General features: G+C 44.8%; 1 pseudogene; it reads left to right on the top strand.

The window, feature by feature from the left end:
• Positions 1-373: 373 nt before the first annotated feature.
• On the top strand, positions 374-22063 carry LOC141075617 (uncharacterized; annotated as a pseudogene).
• The last annotated feature ends 1089 nt before the right edge of the window (positions 22064-23152 follow it).

The following is a 23152-nucleotide window of genomic DNA, read 5'->3' on the forward strand; positions in this document are numbered from 1 at the left end:
GAGTGAAGGAACATCGCTCCTCTATTCAGCTCTATGGATCCAGGATGAAATCCACTGCGGTCCCTGCAAGAAAAGAGCGAAGTCTGGTGAGACCCCCGAGGCCGGAGATTTCTACAGCTGCTCTGTGCACACAGGACCTGTGATGAGGTCACAGGAGGGGAGGAGTCAGGGGTCACATGATCAGGAGCCTCAGTGTGGGCAGGACTCTGCTGTGCTGGTTATCACTTCTTATTTTTAGGCTATGTGCACACGGTGCGGATTCTGCTGTGGAATTTTCCCCGCAGATTTTGCTAAATCTGCCGGTAAAATGGCCTGCGTTTTACCTGCAGTTTTACCTGCAGTTTTACCTGCAGTTTTAGTGCAGATTTCTATAATGGAGCAGGTGGAAAACTGCAATAAAACCGCACAGAAGAAGCGACATGCTGCTTCTTTTAGGCCATGTGCAGATGATGCAGATATCCAGCAGATCCGCAGTGTGATGTACAGTACAATGTAAATCAATTGAAAAAAAAACGCTGTGCAGACACTGCGGATTTTTCCGCGAGGTTTTCTTGTGGTTCAAAATATGCAGCATGTGACTTCTTTTGTGCGGTTTTCCACCTGCTCCATTCTCCAAATCATTTGACCTGCGGATTTCTTCAATTCTGGGCGGAAAAATCCGCAGGGCAAAAAAGTACGTGTGCACTTAGCCTTATTCCGCACCAAATCTGCATGGAAAAACCTGCAGCATGTGCAGAGCGTTTTTTGTTTTACATAGCCTTAAATGGTACTGTACATCACATGCAGTTCTGCAGGGCCAAATCTGCTGCAGAACTGCACCGAATCTGCACTGTGTGCACAGGGCCTTACATGGACACTCGGGGCCATTGACCGGGTAGACGCTGGCCCGGCACCGAGTAACCGCACAGCCCTGAGAGGGTGTTCCAGAACAACTAAGAACTTTTTTAAAATTTCAGATAGAAAAGACCGCTCTCTCTGACTGCTCCTTTACTGTATCTTTTGCCGGTTCCTCCTCCTCTCACCTTCCCCTTACTGTTGGGGTTCCTCAAGGATCAGTTCTAGGCCCCCTCCTCTTCTCCTTGTACACTGCCCCTATTGGTCAAACAATCAGTAGATTTGGTTTCCAGTACCATCTCTATGCGGATGACACCCAATTATACGCTTCTTCTCCTGACATCACGCCAGCCTTTCGAGAAAACACCAGCGATTGTCTAAACGCTGCGTCCAATATCATGTCCTCACTATATCTGAAACTGAACCTGTCAAAGACTGAACTCCTTGTGTTTCCTCCCGCTACTAATGTACCTATACCCGACATTGCCATTTCTGTGTGTGGTTCCACTATTACTCCCAAGCAACATGCCCGCTGTCTTGGGGTCATACTTGACTCCGAGCTTTGATTCACCCCCTACATTCGATCACTGGCTCGCTTTTGTCATCTGCACCACAAAAACATTTCTAGAATTTGACCTTTTCTTACTTTTGACTCTGCAAAAACTCTTACTGTTTCTCTTATTCATTCTCGTCTCGACTATTGTAACTCCCTTCTAATCTGTCTCCCTCTTACCAAACACTCCCTCTCCAATCTGTCTTGAATGCTGCAGCCAGGATCATATTCCTCCCCATTCGTTACACCAATGCCTCTACATTGTGCCAGTCATTACACTGGCTACCCATCCACTCCAGAATCCAGTACAAACTTATTACCCTCACCCACAAAGCCCTCCATGGCTCAGCACCACCCTACATCTCCTCCCTTGTTTCAGTATACCACCCTACCCGCGCCCTCCGTTCTGCTGATGACCTGAGGTTAGTATCCTCAATAGTCAGAACCTCCCACTCCCGTCTCCAAGACTTTACACGTGCTGCGCCAATTCTTTGGAATGCACTTCCCAGGTCAATACGATTAGTCCCCAATCCCCACAATTTTAAGCGTGCCCTGAAAACGCATTTATTCAGACTGGCCTATCGCCTCAACTCATTAAACTAATCTATCCCTATGTGGCACAGCCAAAAGTTTTACCATAACCAGGTTCCCCGCATCATGTTCCCACATGCTTTATGCCTCCATCAGCCCTCTGTGTCTGTACTGTTACACACTTAACATTATGGCTGGTCCATACAATCAGGGCAACTGCTACCACCCACCTCTCGTGTCTCCCTCTTTCCTCATAGACTGTAAGCTTGCGAGCAGGGCCCTCACTCCTCTTGGTATCTGTTATGATCTATGTGATTATTGTTATGCTGTAATGTCTATTGTCTGTACAAGTCCCGTCCGAAATGTAAAGTGCTGCGGAATATGTCGGCGCTATAGAATTTTTTTATTTTTTATTATTATTTTTTATTATTATTATTAAAAGAGACGATTGTTTAAAAGTAGCAGAGAAACTCTTCCCTTTGATCGAGGAGAATAAGGTTAATATGAGATTTATTCACAATTTGGACAGAATAACTTAGATGTCTCAGATGTGAATAATAAAATAGTGGATGGTAGAATAATAACCAGCACCTATAAAAACCTGCAGCCATCAATATGTCCCTCCATTCTAATAATGCGCACCTGGAACATACTAACAGAGGCCGACCATACAGCCGGTATCTGAGGCTGAGAACAATGAATAGTAGAGAAGAAGGTTTCATACAAGCGAATGACCTGACAGACGACTTATTACACAGAGGTTATCCGCCAACATTATTACACTGTGCTAGAGCGATGGAGGAACCCATGTGGGTCTAGTTACAAGATCCAGGAGGAAGAGCAGAAAAAGGACGAGATAATAAAAGGTTTATTGTTACTTTTACACCTAATCCCAATATGAATGTAATAAAATCAGCAATAAACAGGAATTGGCATTTGTGAGGAGATAAAGATTTAGCCGTAGCAGCAAAGAACAACCCTCGATTGCTTCTAGAAGAAGCGGTGACTTAGATGACTTATCGCTACAGGAAAGATTCCAGGAGAAGAACAATAAAGTCACCTGGTTACATGGAAGACGTCCAAGAGGCCATTTCCATTGTGGGGATCGCTCCTTCTGTCATCTCCATCTTACAGGAGAAATCTGAGGATCGGGGCGATGACGGTAGAGAAACTAATCACGGGCCGCACAGAGCAAGCGCTTTATGTCATATACTGCCCAGGACAATTATTATACTGCCCAGACTATTAGACCGCGGCACATCAGGCTCAGAGAACATTTCCATTCAGTTACACAGGGAAAGGATCTGTGACATTAATGATATAAGAGAGGTCCATAATGCGGACCCCAATGTGCTGAGATCTGCAGGAATTGAGCCCGCTGATTATCCTGTACAAGGCGGTGACCAGAATAGATTACTACTAACAAGAGAAGCAGCATGGATTGTGGATTGTGATGCACAAGTTCCCCTTGGCTCAGTGATACATTGAATATGTCTGTGTGGCTGTGATCTATGTTATAGTTCTTTACATTTTTATATTAATCATCTCACTGTACTCACTGTAAATGTTTTGCACTTCTCAGTTAACCATTCCCTAACCCTTGTTAAAATGAAGTGGTGTAACCCCCTGACAAGCATGGACTGGTAGAAGTGCTAAGCAAGTGCGAAACGGCCGTAGTCCATCAGGCTCTCTCCTCTGTATAGCTCCCTGCTACCTGCACGCTGCACTCTAATATGGTTTGATGTCATGTTTCACCATGGAATAAAATTGTAAGAAGGATCTGGGTGACAATTCTTTCAATTCCTTATGATTACTCTTATACGTATACACAATGGTGATGAATGGAAGGCCGCATTCAATACACCGGAGGGGCATATTGAAAATTTGGTGATGCCATTCAGATTAAACAATGCTCCGGCAGTCTTTGAAAATGTCATTTTTTTTCTCCCCGATGGGTAGATTTGCGGTAGTTTACCTGGATGATATATTGAGTTACTCACGTCCTCTGCAGGAGCATCATGAGCATGTCAGACAACTGGGGTGGGAAAATCATTACCCAGCAATCCGTTTTTGATATTTTGAAGACCTCCATCATTGAACAATGTCCTAGCACCAGCAAACATAAAAGAGAAGAAGGAAGATTTGCTAAAAATCACCTGTCTCCCGAATAAAATCATTACATGCAATCTGAAAACTTGCCTCTGTTGTGACTCGATCTGCCATGGTCTCTCTGAATTCACCCTTATTTCTACTGGTGAAATTTCCCGATCAAAACTCCCATGTCATGTTCCACCAGTTATGTTACATACGTGATTATATGCTCATACCAGAAATTATATGTGGGAAGGACGACCCAACCCCTCCACAAAAGGCTGAACTCACACCGTTCCAATACTCCATAGGGTTTTCTCCAACATGGGCTTTCACGTCACTGCACCATCAAACACAAGAAAGATTCTACACAACTGAGAATATTCCCCACAGAGGAGATTCCCCCACAGGATCAGAATCGCATTGGACAACTACATCAGGAAGAAATCTTCTGGATTTATAAACTAAACCCCCTTACTCCAAATGGCCTCAGTGAGATTACAGATGTTACAGAGGCTCCTGCTGCACCAGCCTGGGATCAGTCAGATCATCGCCGGATCACCGCACACCTCCTGTGACCCGGCTCCACCAGCGCTGCCGATCCCCCCCGGGTTTACTGAATTCAGACTGTGGGACAGACCCCCATTTGACACATTAACTTTTGCCCTATTATCCTTCTGAAAATTTGGGGTGCGTCTTATAGTCTAGTGCGGCTTATAGTCCGAAAGATACAGTATATCTTTATTCACTCTTTTAGGTGACCTCACTTCATTCATAGGCGCTTTATAATATAATTATTGTATGTAAGTGTGTTCTGTTTTCTCATGATCTATAATTTATCTTTGTGTGACGGACTTTCTCATGAACTTTGACATTTTGTGCTTTGTTGGCGTTTTTTCATTCCAGAGACATACTGATAGGGAATTTAGATTGTGAGCCCCATCGGGGACAGCGATGATAATGTGTGCAAACTGTAAAGCGCTGCGGAATATGTTGGCGCTATATAAATAAAAAGATTATTGTTATTAATATTATAAAGACTGCATATAAAACGTTCCAGGCTTCACATGTTTATCCGCTATCAGGTTTCGTCCTGAGGAAGACGTCCTGCGTGACTGTGAAACGCGATGACTTTGAAAACCTATTTGAATAAACGTTTTTAATGAAAATCTCCATCTCCGATCGTCTCCATCAGCAGCGCAGGTACAGACACATTATACCCGGATGAGCTCTTCTGCTCGGTCTTTGGCCCCGGGTCCTGCAGCAGCTGATTTATGCATTGAGCATGGTGTAAAGGTGCCGCTCCATCAGGTGAGTGTAATACTCCCCTACTCTCAATATATCTGGTTATCAGGTAAGACTCTATTTTTCGCTTGTTTGTTCCTCAGTATCTCGACTACAAGAAATCTCTGTAACACTTTCAGGTTACTTGGATAAAACCAATGAAGGGACTGCTGGGACCGTAACGGGGTCCATCTGAGACCCCAATGCAGAAGCCAAATGTCCTGAGAACTGGACCTGCTGGACCACAAATTGTCATTTCTCCAGGATACCAAATACATAGTTGTCACGTAGAACCTGGAGAACCTGTCTGACATGCTCAGCATGCTCCTCCAGAGGACGGGAGTAACTCACTATATCATCCAGGAAAATTACCACAAATCTACCAATCAGTGAGGAAAAGTATAATTACTGACATTGTCACAGACTGCCGGAGCATTGGTTACCCCGAATGGCGGCATCAGGTTGGGTTTTCTTACAACGAATATTGGATTTATGTCGGGGCCCCCTGTCCCTGACAGCCAGTGTCGTTTCCCCTACAGAGGCTAATCCACAAGGGCCCTGAGGTGCGAGACTCGGGCGAGTTTCTCCCAAGTGTGACCCCGGCCTCAGCCGGACTCTGGAAGGGGGGAAATAACCGAGATTTGGGCATTTTAGCTCCTGGTGTGGAGTCGATAGCACAATCATATGCCGCCATATAGTAGACGGCCGGTAACCGGTGATAATTCCCTCCTGTGTGGGGTCTATTTCCCTCCAGAGAAATCACACGTTACATTCCACACATAACACTGTGTAGAGAAGGCGGCGCAGGGTAATTGTGCCAGTAGTGAGGGGCAAATAATGGCGGGAATGTCACTGAGGAGAAGGCTCCATGGAGCGTCTTCACTCCGGATATCATGTGACCCCTGACTCCTCCCCTCCTGTGACCTCATCACAGGTCCTGTGTACAGAGCAGCCATATATGTGGAGTGCGGCTCTGCAGGTTAGTGATGGGCAGTCCGGCTCTTCTGGCTCCTTTCCCCACTTTTCTCCCTCCTGTCCCTTCACTATAAAGCCTGGGCCTCATTATACAGCTGTACAGGGGTCTAGTGAAGGCTTTTTAGCCCTTTCCTCAGACTGTAGCTCTTGGGCACAGGCCCTCACTCCTGTCCCTTCACTATAAAGCCTGGGCCTCATTATACAGCTGTACAGGGGTCTAGTGAAGGCTTTTTAGCCCTTTCCTCAGACTGTAGCTCCTGGGAACAGGCCCTCACTCCTGTCCCTTCACTATAAAGCCTCGGCCTCATTATACAGCTGTACAGGGGTCTAGTGAAGGCTTTTTAGCCCTTTCCTCAGTCTGTAGCTCCTGGGCACAGGCCCTCACTCCTGTCCCTTCACTATAAAGCCTGGGCCTCATTATACAGCTGTACAGGGGTCTAGTGAAGGCTTTTTAGCCCTTTTCTCAGACTGTAGCTTCTGGGAACAGGCCCTCACTCCTGTCCCTTCACTATAAACCCTGGGCCTCATTATACAGCTGTACAGGGGTCTAGCGAAGGCTTTTTAGTCCTTTCCTCAGACTGTAGCTCCTGGGAACAGACCCTCACTCCTGTCCCTTCACTATAAAGCCTGGGCCTCATTATACAGCTCTACAGGGGTCTAGTGAAGGCTTTTTAGCCCTTTCCTCAGACTGTAGTTCCTGGGCACAGGCCCTCACTCCTGTCCCTTCACTATAAAGCCTGGGCCTCATTATACAGCTCTACAGGGGTCTAGTGAAGGCTTTTTAGCCCTTTCCTCAGTCTGTAGCTCCTGGGAACAGGCCCTCCTGTTATGATTGTGTCACCGTAGGAGGCAAAAAACAGAAATTCTAGCTAAGTCCAGAAAACCAGAGAGGTTGGCAGCTATCGGATTGCAGACCCCTGATCCTATCACAACAACTAGCAGTAGCCGTGGGGGTTTCCTACGATGCCCTAGACCCCTCGATCACAGCTGGAGAAATAAATAGGCCTAAAGAAAGAAAGGGGAAATCTAAACTGCCCCAGAGCAGACCCCAAAGCAGTAGGCAGCCCCCAACATATAATGACGGTGAAGCAAGATGAAAACACCAACACAGACAGAAAGATAGACTGAGCAAAGACGGGGCCCAAAACTACCTAGATAGGAAAGGACAGGAAGGCTGCTGTCTGCAAGCCGTAAAAAACCCTATGAAAATAAGAGCCACCAGACTGACAGTGAAAAAGACCCTGAAGACGCTAGGCTTCAAAAAGCTATGTCAGTACTCAGGAATATTCTGAAGACAGAGCAACAGGCAAAAGTAGATTCAGCTCATCCCAGCAGGGAATGGCAGAATCCAAAAAAGCAAGGAAAACAAACACAAAACATAAATGCAAACAGGCAAAGCAGAAACTTAGCTTTAGGGAAGCAGGAATCAGACTGGTGTCCTAGGAGTCCACAGAGAAATCACCCGCAGGGCAGGAGGGCGTCGGCAGCCTTATATCCAGTCAGTGACTCCACTCAGCCAGTCATCCTCATTAGACTCAGGTGCCTGATAATCAGGCTCATTACCTTCCTTTACCAGAATAGGGAGTTCCCCAGACCTCAGTGAAGAAGGGGAAAATTAACTCACAACACCCTCCCTCCTGTCCCTTCATTATAAAGCCTGGGCCTCATTATACAGCTGTACAGGGGTCTAGTGAAGGCTTTTTAGCCCTTTCCTCAGACTGTAGCTTCTAGGTTCAGCCCCTCACTCCTGTCCCTTCACTATAAAGCCTGGGCCTCAGTATACAGCTGTACAGGGGTCTAGAGAAGGCTTTTTAGCCCTTTCCTCAGACTGTAGCTCCTGGGAACAAGCCTCACTCCTGTCCCTTCACTATAAAGTCTGTGGGTCGCCCTCACACCCAGGGCAGCGGGGTACCCGGTACCGGGCCGGTGTCAGGGGGATGTGTCACAGCAACAGTGACCCGGTCCGTGGCCCTGGGCGCCCAATATCAATGGCGGTGATGTTAATATTATAGTTTGTATGGATAGTTTGTGACGCCACCCGTGGTGTTTGGCAAGTAAGATTTTGAGCCAATGCTGCGTGCCGATCCACTGAGACTGATGGTGTGGTGCAGCAAAGATGGTGTAGCTCCCCACAGGTGGAGCTGTAGTCCCAGGGCAGTGTAGGTGCAATGGATGAGGAGAGGCGCAGAATGGTATAGATGCTGGTACCCAGATTTAGCAGTGCTGAAGGTGTTAGCGGCGAATGAATGGAGGACACCAGGACTTGATGTTTCAAAGCTTTACTCACAGTTCTTGGTAACCACTGGTGCCTGCCTCCGTGCCGTGTCCTCTGGGGTAGAGACTCAATCAACCTCCCGGGCAAGTCAGGGTTCTCCTCTCCAACACTCCGCCAACATGTGCCTTTCCTGAACGACTCCTCTATTGCACCTTTTAGTGTGAAGAACTCCAGTACAGTGGTTACTCTGAAGTTCCTCCTGTCAGATGTTCCTAGAACCTTACTTGTATGACAGACAACTGTAGCCTGATCAGGGACCTCCTGGATCCCGGCTCTCTATCCGTGTTGCTGTTGTGTCCCAAGTCTTAAATGGGAGTAGTGCATTTACAGCCAACTACTCCACCGGTGTCTGCTGCAGAACCATAAGTGTCCATACAACCTCGGGGACCGGGCCCCGGCCTTGCGCTGAGAACCTATAGGCAGGGTTCCTCTTCCAACCCACAACTCCTCTCTGTTCTCCTACTACTTCGTTCTGCGCTGTTCCTTCTCTCTCTTATGGATGCTTAGGTTGCAGTTCTACGTCTTTCTCCTTCTCTTCTCTTTCCCGTGCCAGCTGGCTCAGATCACTGAGGCAGCTGCAGCACTCTTTCTAAACTGAACTCAAACTGAACTCAAAACTAACTTCAGAACTGAACTCCTCTCGCCTGACCTCCTGTCAGACTGACCTGCAATTCTAAACCTTCCCACTCTTTTATATGGATCTCCACTCCACCCACCTCCCAGCACATCTCGTGTTAAGAAGCAAGGAATCACCAGAGGTGCTCTGCTACCCTCTAAGCATGAGCCGCAATGTGATCAGTGCTGAACTATCCTGTGTGTGGGATGCAGGTGTGTAGTGTGGAAAGGAGTTCCCAACTTACCTAGGCAGTGGGGCACTACACCTTAGGAGAAGGTGCAGTACCTCTGTGGCGACTGAGCCTCAGGGGCGCCACACCTGGACCTCATTATACAGCTGTACAGGGGTCTAGTGAAGGCTTTTAGCCCTTTCCTCAGTCTGTAGATCCTGGGCACAGGCCCTCATTTCTGTCCCTTCACTATAAAGCCTGGGCCTCATTATACAGCTGTACAGAGGTCTAGTGAAGGCTTTTTTGCCCTTTCCTCAGACTGTAGCTTCTGAGATCAGCCCCTCACTCCTGTCCCTTCACTATAAAGCCTGAGCCTCATTATACAGCTGTACAGAGGTCTAGTGAAGGCTTTTTAGCCCTTTCCTCAGACTGTAGCTCCTGGGCACAGGCCCTCACTCTTGTCCCTTCACTATAAAGCCTGGGCCTCATTATACAGCTGTACAGGGGTCTAGTGAAGGCTTTTTAGCCCTTTCTTCAGACTGTAGCTCCTGGTCACCATGTGATCTCACCATAACCCTAACAAGCTAATTAAGGTGTGAAATCTTGGTCAAAATTATCTCAGTACACAAATCTCCAAGGGTGCCCAAGGTTTTGCATCGCCCCTTTTTCCTTTTTAGCAATTATGAAAGTGTAAAAATGTCTATATATGTATTTTTTATTAGTATTTTTGCCTAAAATGCAAAGGCTTTGTGTCATCTTAGAGGTTTGGCCTTTTAGAGATCATTTCATCTTCATCTTACTACTGCTCACAATAACAGTCATTTCGACCAGGGGCGCCCACACTTTTACATGCCGCTGTCAATGCTTCATCCCGCTGGTGCTCAATATTTAATAGGGTCTCGCTATTAAACTTAATGAAAAGTTCGGTGAATGTCTTTGAGCTGTTATTACTAGAGATGAGCGAATATCGTCGGAGAAGTTGTTATTGGCTAATATCGCTTACCGAATAGCTGCATCGGGACCCCGGATCCCTGGAGCGCTCCCGATAATCAGCTGCATGTGTCGCCCTCCATGCAGGTGCTGTGACTATCACACAGCGCGACACACGCAGCTGATTATCGGGAGCGCTCCAGCACACTGAGTCCTGCACACACTGAGGCCCCTGATCATGTGACCCCTGACTCCTCCCCTCCTGTGACCTCATCACAGGTCCTGTGCACAGAGCAGTCATATATGTGGCGGACACTCCTGGATCTTCTGCTTTCTGGGCCGGTTCCTCCTGTGAGTCCTATTAACCCTTTCTCTCCCTGTATTCTCCTTTCTGACAGGACAATATCTGAATTCGGGTAGTGTGACAGGAATTTAAGCAATGTGAAAAGAAAAAATGACAATTTTACTTTTTTTCTCACAAAAAAGTGACTTTAGCCCCAAAATTCGCAGCGTAACAAATACTTATTTTCCCCACTGTAGTTTGTAGACTCCATATACAGATCCCTTAACTGCAAAAAGAGCTGAATTCCCCACTTAAGTTATTGCATTTTGGAAATTGCCCCCACTGGGAATTTATCTACAGGTAAAGGCACATGTTGTGAACTTATTTTCTGGTCTGCCTCTGGTTTCTGGTGAAGGAGCTGGTTGTGTTGACAGAGGAGTCGTGAGTTCTCTTTCCGGGCTCCCTCTGCTAGTGGCAGGAGGTAATGAAGCTGATCTAATTAACAGAGACCTGCCACCTGATAATGAGGATGAGGATTGGACATCTGGAGTCTCAGACTGGATTTAAGACAGCCGACTCCCTCTTCCCATGCTGGTGAATTTTTCCTGCCTCCTGAGGTTCTAGTTTCCAGTTCAGTTCCTGCCTTCTCAAGCTAAGTGTTCTCTGCTATTGTTCACACTTGATTTGGTTTGGTCTATTCAGTTTTTGTGTGGTTAGCCAGCCCCGGCTGGGGCTGTGCTGAATTTCCATTCCTATGTCACTGCATGTGCCAGTTTGCTTTTTGTCCCTTATTAGATTGGCCTTTTTTTTGCTCTGTTCTCAGAATATGCTGATATAGTGGGAGAAGTCTAATGACTTCAAGGTTTTTTGCTATCAGAAGTGTTGGACATTTTTGCATGTTTTTTTGGCGTGATTGCAGACAGTATCTTTCCTTTCCTGTCCTGTCTAGTTAGTTTTGGCCCCATCGTTTGCTCAGTCTATTTTCCTACCTGTGTTTGTGCTTTCATCTTGTCTCACCATCAATACATGTGTGGGGGCTGTCTATTCCTTTGGGGTCTGCTCTGGGGCAGTTTAGATTTCCCCTTGTCTTGCTTTAGGCTTAATTAGTCCTCCGGCTGTGACGAGGCATCTAGAATCATCGTAGGTACGCTCCGCGGCTACTTCTAGTTGTGTGGTTAGGATCAGGGGTCTGCAATCCGCTTAGTTACCAACCTCTCTGGTTTTCTGTGACTTAGCTTGGTTTTGTTTTCCTCCTTGGTGACCCAATAATAACAGGCACAATTTTGTCTGCATGGGGGTTGTGCTCAAAGCCCAACATCGTGTGATCCTCCAAAGAAATGCCACTCCACACCATTACTGACCCACTGCCAAACCGGTCATGCTAAACGATGTTGCAAGCAGCAGATCACTCTCCATGGCATCTCCAGACTCTGTCATGTCTGTCACATATGCTCAGTGTGAACCTGCTTTTATCTGTGAAGAGCACAGGGCACCAGTGGCAAATTTGCCAATCCTGGTGTTCTCTGGCAAATGCCAAGTGCCCTGTACGGTGTTGGGCTGTGAGCACAACCCCCATCTGTGGATGTTGGGCACTCAGACCATCCTAATGGAGTCAGTTTCTAACCGTTTGTGCAGACACATGAACATTTGTGGCCTGCTGAAGATCATTTTGCAGGGCTCTGGCAGTGATCCTCCTCTTCCTCCTTGCACAAAGGTGGAGGTAGTGGTCCTGCTGCTGGGTTGTTGCCCTCATACGGCCCCCTCCACATCTCCTGGTGTACTGGCCTGTCTCCTGGTAGCGCCTCCAGCCTCTGGACACTGCGCTGACAGACACAGCAAACCTTCTTGCCACAGCTCGCATTGATGTGCCATCCTGGATAAGGTGCACTACCTGAGCCACTTGTGTCGGTTTTAGAGTCTGTCTCATGCTACTACGAGTATGAAAGCACAACCAACATTCAAAAGTGACCAAAACATCAGCCAGAAAGCATTGGTACTGAGATGTGGTCTGAGGTCCCCACCTGCAGAACCACTCCTTTATTGAGGGTGTCCTGATAATTGCCAATAATTTCCATCTGTTGTCTATTCCATTTGCACAACAGCATGTGAAATTGATTGTCAATCAGTGTTGCTTCCTAAGTGGACAGTTTGATTTCACAGAAGTTTGATTTACTTGGAGGTATATTCTGTTGTTTAAGTGTTTCCTTTATTTTTTTGAACAGTGTATATAGATAGAGAGATTTTTTTTCTTTACATTGGAGGGTCCAATTCCAGCTATTGCTGTGTGATCTGTGATTTCTATCTACTCCACTGTGTACAGGATAATAGAGTATAATAAAGTAGTTATGGACGTGACGTAACTAACATTGTGCAGTGACTCTGCTTTCCATATAGTGATGGATATTTCTTGTTGCTGAAACTGATATTTTTTTTTCACTTTAAACCTTTTTTAAACCCCTCTGATCAGTGCGATCATACAACATACAAGCCTCTGATGGCTCCGGTGATGCCCTGTACTACTGTAGTGCCGTGTATCATCACTGCCTGTCAGTGTAATACTAACGGCCCCATACACATGAGATCAGAGTTGGCTGAACGGTCATTTGGCAGACGGCGATCTCTCCCGACTCCCCCATACACACAAATATTCCAGCTTTCCTGTGGTCTGTATGAGAGAGTCACCTCCAGACTCCTCTAGCGGAGGATTATAAACAGGAAGAACAAACGGATTATCCTCTGAAATTCAGGATGTCAGATCCTTCTCTGCCCTGACATCATCTGTCGGGAGGCCCCCAAATACATTATATGGTCGGCCAAACCCCCCGAAATCAGTGCTTTCATGGAACTTTAGTCTACTGTGTATGGGGGCGTTATAAGGTAACTTATTGGACGCTGCCTCTGGCCCGGCCTAATAGACCTTCATACATTGCAGCCCAGACCCCATTATTAGACATGTAAGTATCGGAGTAACTAGGCCGCCCCATACTATCGAGTACTTGGGGGCGGGGGGCATTCAGCCAAACTCTGTCACACCTTCTTAGATGCCATGTTTGCTTTTCACAGCAGCAAGTGGTTAAACTGTCAGGGTTTTTGTTGCAGCCTCATCTGTGCCGTCCCTGCGGTGTACATCTATGTTCTGGGGCACAAAAAGATTAATTTATTTTTAATAAATATTTAACATGTTAAAAATTATAAAATGTGTCTTCTGCTTTTTGCATATAAGAATTGTTGGAGCCAATTTTCTTTAGAAACATTTTAATATCGGCTTTTTCTGGAGTTTTTCTTGTAATATAGGAAAGCCTAAGGCCAGAAATAATCCCCATAAATCACTGTACATGGAGACTTTGGGATCAGATCATTTCTGTCCGTTGTGTTTTTGGAAACTAAAAATCTTTTCTAAAAACCTCAAACTTCTGTGTGTGACTCAGAGCTGAGATCTAACGTGATGGAAGATTCCAGTGCGGGGAAGACGGGAAACCTTCATATAGACGGCCGGTGGGGATGGAGGCAGTGACCGACTCTGGCCAAATCTGTTTCTAGAGCCGCAGTAGAAGATGAAGATGTCGTCCTCATCATGAAGGAGTTATTTCTCATGTCGCGTGTAATGAATCTCTCCTGCAGTATTGCTAATGCCGATTCCAGTGTCGGTAATGAGACGAGAATTAGCGTTATGGAAGATGAGTCTATGAGGAACGTGTTCAGCTGCCGACTCCGAGGAGGAAACTGCTTGTTGTCTGTGGCCTAAATATATAGGTTTTATTAGTAGATGTCGGGGAAGAAAACTAAACCCTGTAAGATAATAAATCTCCTCATATGTTTCCCTTATTATCTCCAGTAATTGTATTATTACACAGGATTCTTATGATGTTACATCGGATCATCTTCTCATTCAGGTGTCTACAATATCGGATCCTCACAGTGAAGATCTTCTACAGAAGAGAATTTTCCTGATTTACCCATCAAGGATGGATATGGACAGAGACAAGATGGCGGAGAGGATGTTACACCTCACCCTAGAGATCCTCTTCCGTCTCACTGGAGAGGTGAGAGATTCTGATGACGTCACATTACATCATTCTTATCTATGGGAATAACAGATGGACCGAACTGGAGAGGTGAGGACTCTGGGAATGTCTGTAGTGAGATTTATTATTGTGTCTCTCCATTACCAGGATTACACAGTGGTGAAGAAGACCTCTAGTGATCGCTGTCAGGACCCTGTGTCTGAGGGATGGGGAAGACCCCTGAGCCCAATCACGGGGCCTCCACGTCACCCCCTGATCCATGAGGACATCAATGACCAGAAGATCCTAGAACTCATCTACAAGATGATGGAGCTGCTGACTGGAGAGGTGACACTGCTGGGAATGCTGGGACATTATACAGTAACACTATGAAGGGATCGGGGGGATGACGGTATCATTGTATGTGTCAGGTTCCTATAAGGTGTCAGGATGTCGCTGTCTATTTCTCCATGGAGGAGTGGGAGTATTTAGAAGGACACAAAGATCTGTACAAGAACGTCATAATGGAGGTTCCCCAGCACCTCACATCACCAGGTAATAGACAGGACTAAATACACACGGCCTATAATTATCTGTATGTAGAGAATGAATTCAGTCCCTGTATGTGTTTCCTCCAGATCTATCCAGTAAGAGGACAACACCAGAGAGATGTCCCCGTCCTCTTCTTCCACAGGACTGTAAACAAGAAGATCCCAGTGCTCCTCAGGATCATCAGGTAGATGGAGAGAAGGTGTCAGGAGATCTCCCCTATGATGTGTAGACGGCTGTGAAGGTCTTGTGCTCAGTCTTGTTTTATCCACCAGTATTATATGTTTTATACTTGTGTAATGAGAACGGTGGAGATGGCAGGATTAGAGCTGATCATAGATGGGACTTCTCCATCTGTCTGTGACTTTTACAATATTTGTTTCAGGGTGAAGATCTGACCCATATTAACACTACAGAGACATATGTGAGGGGTGATGAGTGGTGTAAAGAGGAGATTCCCACATATGACTACCCGGGTGAGTAGTAACCACTGAATGCAGAGAAGTCACAGATTCCTCTCAGTCACCGGCTGTGGCTGCTTTATCGGTGGTGTAGTCCGGCCGTATTACCATGATCACCATTTTGCCTCTAGACCACAACATTCTCCTCCACCCAAAACTGTTCAAATGACTTTGGGCATTGAAAGCCCTTTTCTATAGAACGTACAACCTGGAGGATCCACCTACCCCCTGGTATTAGTGTGAGGGTGATCCCTTAAGGCGAGATCTATATGATTGCTTGTACCTGACCCAATATAGGCTGAGTGTGCATTCACAGTCACAGCGAACACAGAGTTAGATGTCTACTCCTTTCTCAGCAAAGGCTTGCACACAACTGAAGTTTATTCTCAAGACAAAGAAACAGGAAATGGGTGTCACACAATCTTCTGAGTAGCCAGTGTCAGTCTATGATAGGTCCATTTCAGCTTCACTTCCATATATGGTATCCAGTATCTCAGCTTCTGCATTCCAAGGATTCCTTCCAGGGTGTTGTCTGACGACATAGACGCCATCTTGGTACACCATATGTAATAATAATAATAATCTTTATTTATATAGCGCCAACATATTCCGCAGCGCTTTACAGTTTATCACTTTCAAAACACAAGTCATAAGTTACGTTAACAATACAATAATTAAAGCAAAATAGGACGACCCTGCTGGTGAGAGCTTACAATCTACAATGAGGTGGGGGAGATACAGAGTACAGGTGTGTATTTACAATGAAGGTCCAGCCTTCTTGAGGGAGTGAGAGATGGATGGAGATAGTGAATGGGCTACACACGCACACTTACACATAGAATGACTTTGATTAATGAACGTAATAGGCCGCTCTGAACAAATGTGTTTTGAGGAAACGCCTGAAACTATGCAAATTGTGGATAGTCCTAATTTCTTGGGGTAGAGCATTCCAGAGGATAGGAGCAGCGCGGGAGAAGTCTTGGAGTCGGGAGTGGGAGGTTAAGGATTAGTGCAGAGGTTAGTCGAAAGTCGTTTGCAGAGCGCAGCGGTCGGTTAGGCCGATGGACAGAAATAAGGGAGGAGATGTAGGGGGGTGCCGCACTGTGGAGAGCTTTGTGGGTGAGAACAAGTACTTTGAATTGGATACTATAATGAATGGGCAGCCAATGTAAGGACTGGCGAAGAGCGAACGCGTCCGAGTGCCGATTAGTAAGATAGATGACCCTGGCTGCTGCATTAAGTATGGACTGGAGAGGGGATAGTCAAGTGACGGGGAGGCCAATTAATAGAGCATTGCAGTAATCCAGGCGGGAGTGGATCACTGCTACAGTGAGGGTTTTTGTTGTTTCCATTGTGAGAAAAGGGCGGATTCTAGAGGAAGAGGAGATGACGTGGCACCAGAGAACAAAACACTGAAGGTGTGGTCAGAGAGATAGGAAGAGAACCAGGAGAGAGCAGTGTCCTTAATGCCTAGTGACTGGAGCATAGAGAGTAGGAGATGGTGGTCAACAGTGTCGAAAGCTGCAGACAGGTCGAGAAGAATGAGCAGAGAGTGGTCACCGTTACATTTTGCTGTCAGAAGGTCATTGGTCACTTTGATGAGTACAGTTTCAGTCGAATGTAAGCGGCGGAAGCTGGACTGTGAAGGGTCTAGGTGGGAGTGAGTGGAGAGGTAATGGGTAAGGCGGCAGTAGACTAGGTGCTCCAAGAGTTTAGAGATGAAGGGGAGATTGGAGACTGGTAGTTGTTTGTGCAGGATGGGACGAGAGCGGGTTTCTTTAGTAATGGAGTAACGATGGCGTGTTTGAAGGAGGATTGGAAAATGCCCGAGGAGAGGGAGAGATTAAAGATTGTAGTTAGGTGGGTTGTGACGACTGGAGCTGTGAACTGACTTATATAAGGTTTAATAATTGATTTCATTAGCCATTCTCTCCTTCACATTAGGAGACGCTGACCGTTACCTGCCCAGATCTGTAACTATAAAGCCAAATGACAGCGTACGTAGAATGTGCTGACAAGATAGAAAATCACTTGGAGAAAAATCTTATGCTGGGCCTGTAAGAGAAAGCGGAGGGTAATGATGCTGTTGGCTTCCTAGATCCCTGAGATCTTATCGGATGAATCTTCTCTCCCTTCTGTGCTGCTGAATGTCTCATGGTCCCTACAAGACCAGGTCCAGTCTTTCTGGCCAATCTTCCCTTTTATGAGCGACACCAGTAAATGTGCAGTGAGGCCAAGTGTGAATTTCTGTCCAATAACAGCAGAGTTTCCCTTTATCCTGACTTTTCAATTTGTATTAAAACCAACTAACTTCAAGGAGGATTGTGATAATCTCCAGGACAAACATTCCACCTGTGCCCTGATAGATCTCTAAGCTGTGCGTGGCTGATGGCTGTAATATACATTTATTCCCGCCTGCAGGAGGTGTGTTGGCTCCAGCCCTGGTGTCATGGATTCACTCCACATCATAAATTACATTGTTTTCCAACCTAAGGAATTCAGATTACTGCACAATCTCTCCTGAAATGGGGAGCAATATTATTTTCTCTAATCTTCTGGTCAGGATCCATAGTAGCTCCAATGTTCTACCATAAATGAGGGCGACTCTGGTTTACTGTTGTTTAATCTGTATTTGTAGTTTGAAGTTAATGAGATTCTCGTGCTCTGGGGCGGGGCTGTGGGTGGGGCTGTGGGCGGGGCTTTATGAAGTGTGCTGATTACATATTCATCTGTATTGGCTTATGACAGGTCGCTGACCCCTCACTGACCTGCCCCATTATTACATAATGTATATAATAGCATTGATATTATTGGTGATAATGCCTATAATATTGTGGCTATTGTGAGGCTTAGAAAAAAAATTACAGACAGCAAAATGACACGGCGATGGCGGCGCCTGCGCAGTAGCCTCTATCTCTTACTTATAGATGCTACAGCGCAGTTGCCGCCATCGAAGGTGACATTTTGCTGGATGTAGTTTTTTTTCTAAGCCTCACAATAACATATTGTGCCCAGCTTGTGTCTCTGGAGACCTCCCCCCACCTACCCCCGGAAATTGTTAAGTCCGCTCTACTCAAATGTGTCTGTCACTAAATAAACCAAATGCTTGAATGTCAAAACAGTTCAAAACCGTGGTTCTGTGTGGAAGATTGTAAAGCCGTCATGGAGGCATAAGGCTGGCAGTGATGGGCATTGTGGGTAATAATAGCGGGGATCATGCCTCATTCCTCTCTAGGAACATACACGACATCTTCTCTGGGGGTTCTTTCTTGTTTCAGCTACTGGGATGAGTGCAATAAAATGTCGCTCAGTGAGTCTTCAGACATCTTCACATTCTAAAGGATTGGCGGGGACAAAATTATCAAAAACAAGATTTTCAGTGACCTTTTCCTGATAATCAAGGAAAGTGTCTGCATTTCCGGCTTTTTTGTATAACACAAAAGAATTATATGTGGCCACCTGAAACAAATACATGACTAACTTTTTATACCAGATATATGATTTTCTTGATTCCTGGTATGGCTGTAGAACCTGATCTGCAAGGTCCACACCTCCATATATTTGTTGTAGTCAATGACAGACACAGGTTTTGGAGTAGTGGATCCCTGTTGGTCTGCAGTGGCCCTTGTGGCATCTGTGTGGATCGAGCTCAGGATAAAAATATCTTTTTTATCCTTATACTTAAGGACAAGCAGCTCTCCATTGTGTAAAGACCCTGACTGCGCCTTTCAGAACTCTTTGCTGAGCAATGATTGTGGAAACCCCTGACGGTTTTTGTGAATGGTCCCACAAGCCCCTATGTTATGTTCAACCAGACTTTTAAATAGAGGTATGCTGGTGTAGTAGTTGTCAACATACAGATTGTAGCCTTTTTGTAGAAATGGAGATCAGCTCCCAAACCATTTTTCCAGATGTCTCCAGATAAGTAGGGCGTGGCTTGAACAGGGCTGTTGGACCAATAGGACTGAATGCTCGTTTTTTAACAAGCCCCATAGCGAATGTAAGTCCTAAAAATGTTTGCATTTCTAGGACATTAGTTGGTTCCATAAATGTGACCTAGCATAATAGGATCGTGGATTCTGGCTGATGAATTGGGACACATATAAATTTGTAGGACAATATGCTCTAGCAAGCTATCAGTCAGAAACAAATTAAAAAAATAATTGGTCCAAAATTTTCCACCTCCACATTTATACCAGGAATGGCATTAAAATTAGGGATGAATGGAGTAGCCGAATCCGAAGCCTCCCATCTGGGAAATGCTACATCAAGAGGCAAAGCCCCTTGGACATCGGTGTGCGCCAATTCACGAGCACTAGGGACAGCGCTAGTACTGGGCATTGTTCCCTGAGTTGGAGACATTTCTCCAGAAGCGCTATTTGTCCTTCTTGTTGTACTGGTCCTTGTGTGTGAGGATGGACCAGAATCACTGCTCATTTCTGAGCTATCACTGTCGCTGCTACTAAAGGCCTCGTAATCCACATCGCCATCTGACACTGCACTTTCTTCACTGTCAGAACATAAAAGTGTATAAGCCTCCTCTGCACTATAATACTGACGGGTCATTTTATTCGTTTTTATTTATTTATTTTTTTCCGGAAAAAGAGAACTCTGACATGACTGATGTGACATGACCCAATTATTGGGGAGACAATTGAGAAAAGCCTAATTCTTTATCCTAATCCTAACTTTAGCCTAACAGTAACCCTAACTATAGCATTAACTCTATCCTGCCTTATCTGTTTTTCTATTGACAAATGATGGACCTGAGTGGGGACTTGTTTTTTCTGAGATGAGAATTGGTATTATTTTTGCCTACATAACATTGATTGGTTTCTTTTTATTTGATATTTGGGAGGCAGAATGAACAAATAGTTGAACACCACACACTACTGGTTCATCCAACAAGGTTTTCTATTAGATGGTGAACTGTCATTGTCTTGGTAAATAATTAAAGTTTTTTACATAGCTTGCTATTTTTATGGACAGTTTAAGTAGAAATGTTCAAAAATATAAAACTCAAGGATATTTTATTAAAAAATAACAATTGTTTTTTATCTTAGCAGATGACTGTACCAGGAGATCAGAGGGACAGCTGACATCTTCAAGTTTTAAATCTGATGATCTTGAGATCCTACCAGATACAACTGAAGTGAATGCCAGTACTCCAGATATACCATCATCCATTCACAGCAAAGATCTGTCATCTGATCCTATGAAACAGGTCCCATCTTCTGATTCATTACTGACTACTAAGGAAAATCAAAGTCACAAAAGAGGCAATAAAAAACAAACTGCTCCTAAAGCAAAGAAGTCATTTTCATGTTCAGAATGTGGGAAATGTTTTAACAAGAAATCTCATTTTGTTACACACCAGAGAACTCACACAGGGGAGAAGCCTTTTTCCTGTTCAGAATGTGGGAAATGTTTTCACTGGAAATCACAATTGGTTTATCACCATAGAACTCACACAGGGGAGAAGCCTTTTTCCTGTTCAGAATGTGGGAAATGTTTTAACCAGAAATCAGATTTGGTTTATCACCATAGAACTCACACAGGGGAGAAGCCTTTTTCCTGTTCAGAATGTGGGAAATGTTTTGCACATAAATCACATTTTGTTAATCACCAGAGAACACACACAGGGGAGAAACCTTTTTCGTGTTCTGAATGTGGGAAATGTTTTAGCCAGAAAGCGATTCTTGTTAGACATCAGAGCATTCACATGGGGGAGAAGCTTTTTTCCTGTTCAGAATGTGGGAAATGTTTTAATCGGAAATCAGATTTGGTTAATCACCATAGAACTCACACAGGGGAGAAGCCTTTTTCTTGTTCAGAATGTGGGAAATGTTTTAACCTGAAATCACAATTGGTTAATCACCAAAGAACTCATACAGGGGAGAAACCTTTTTCATGTTCAGAATGTGGGAAAACTTTTAACCAGAAATGTCATCTTATTAGTCACCAGAGAACTCACGCAGGGGAGAAGCCTTTTTCCTGTTCAGAATGTGGGAAATGTTTTAACTGGAATTCACAATTGGTTAATCACCAAAGAACTCACACAGGAGAGAAGCCTTTTTCATGTTCAGAATGTGGGAAATGTTTTAACCAAAAAGGGAATCTTGATGAACACCAAAGAACTCACACAGGAGAGAAGCCTTTTTCATGTTCAGAATGTGGGAAATGTTTTAACCATAAAGGGAATTTTGTTAAGCACCAAAGAACTCACACAGGAGAGAAGCCTGTTTGATGTTCAGAATGTGGGAAATGTTTTAAATGGAAAATAGATCTTGATCGCCATCAAAGAACGCACACAGGGGAGAAGCCTTTTTCCTGTTCAGAATGTGAGAAATGTTTTAACCGGAAAGCGCTTCTTGTTAGACATCAGATACCTCACACAGAGGAGAAGCCATTTTCATTTTCTTCATGTGGGAAATATTTTACTTGGAAATCAACTGTGAATAAACATCAGAGACGTCACATAGGGGAGAAGTCTTTTTTATGTTCATAGTGTTGGAATAGTTTTAACCAAAATTGAATCTTCTTAAATGGGTTGTCTCTTGTCATTCCTCATGTTTGCTGACAAAAGGATAAAACTAAGCTTTATTAATTCCAAATGTAAAACTGTACCCAAAATTCACCCCCTGAAGATTAGTTAATAGGTGACTAATAGAAAAAACATGTACCCCACATCTCAGTATATAGGTAGAGGTGACGTATACACACTCACTCTCCAAGCCTCTCATTTCTATGGGTTTCATCGTCCTCACCAAAGGTGACTCATTGGGAGACTATTTTTTAATATTGACCTATATTCAAGTGAGACTAGACAAAAAAACTAAAATCATGTGTCATGTTATCCGAAACAGTCAGAAAACTAGACCCATATTGGCAGATCCCAGACCTCAGACTATATACTGTGTAAGTTTATAAGCCCCTCCAGTGTCAGGAATAGATAGTATGTGAAAATACAGTATAATTCTTGTGTTTTCTCCTATAGGGACTGCCCTAGTTTGGTAATGTAACTGCTGTTAATTAGTAGTGCAGACAAATTGTCCTAGACTAAACTCAGTCTTCAGACGGCCCAATATGTACCACTCAGGGAAAACTTACCTGCTCCAAAGATCATTAGCAGCTTCTAACTAATGGCCATGCTGCGGTCTGTCAGGGAACGAGTGCAATATCGGTATAAAGACTAGGGATATGTGCAGTCATAATGTCTGGGAGATCTGTGCCATTATTTAGTATGAATATGGAAATTATCTCTGAAAGGTAAGTGTTCCCTGAGTGGTATATACGGTATTATCACATACTATCTATTCCTGACACTGGAGTGGCTTATAAACTTACACAGTAAATAGTCTGACGTCTGGGGGTCACCCAATATGGGGCTAGTTTTCTGACTGTTTCGGATAACATGATACATGATTTTAGGGTTTTCTTCGTCTAGTCCCGCTTGAATATAGTTCAGTATTAAATAGTCTCCTGATGAATGAATGATGAATCCAATGAATATTTATTTCTCTTAAGTAGCGGCACACGTGACCGCTGACAGCAGCAGGAAGCCGGGGGCTGACACTGCGCGCTACTGAAGAGCAAT

Source organism: Dendrobates tinctorius, unplaced genomic scaffold (genome assembly GCF_039654945.1).
Source record: "Dendrobates tinctorius isolate UK_male_01 unplaced genomic scaffold, ASM3965494v1 ptg000366l, whole genome shotgun sequence".
NCBI classification, from domain to species: domain Eukaryota; kingdom Metazoa; phylum Chordata; class Amphibia; order Anura; family Dendrobatidae; genus Dendrobates; species Dendrobates tinctorius.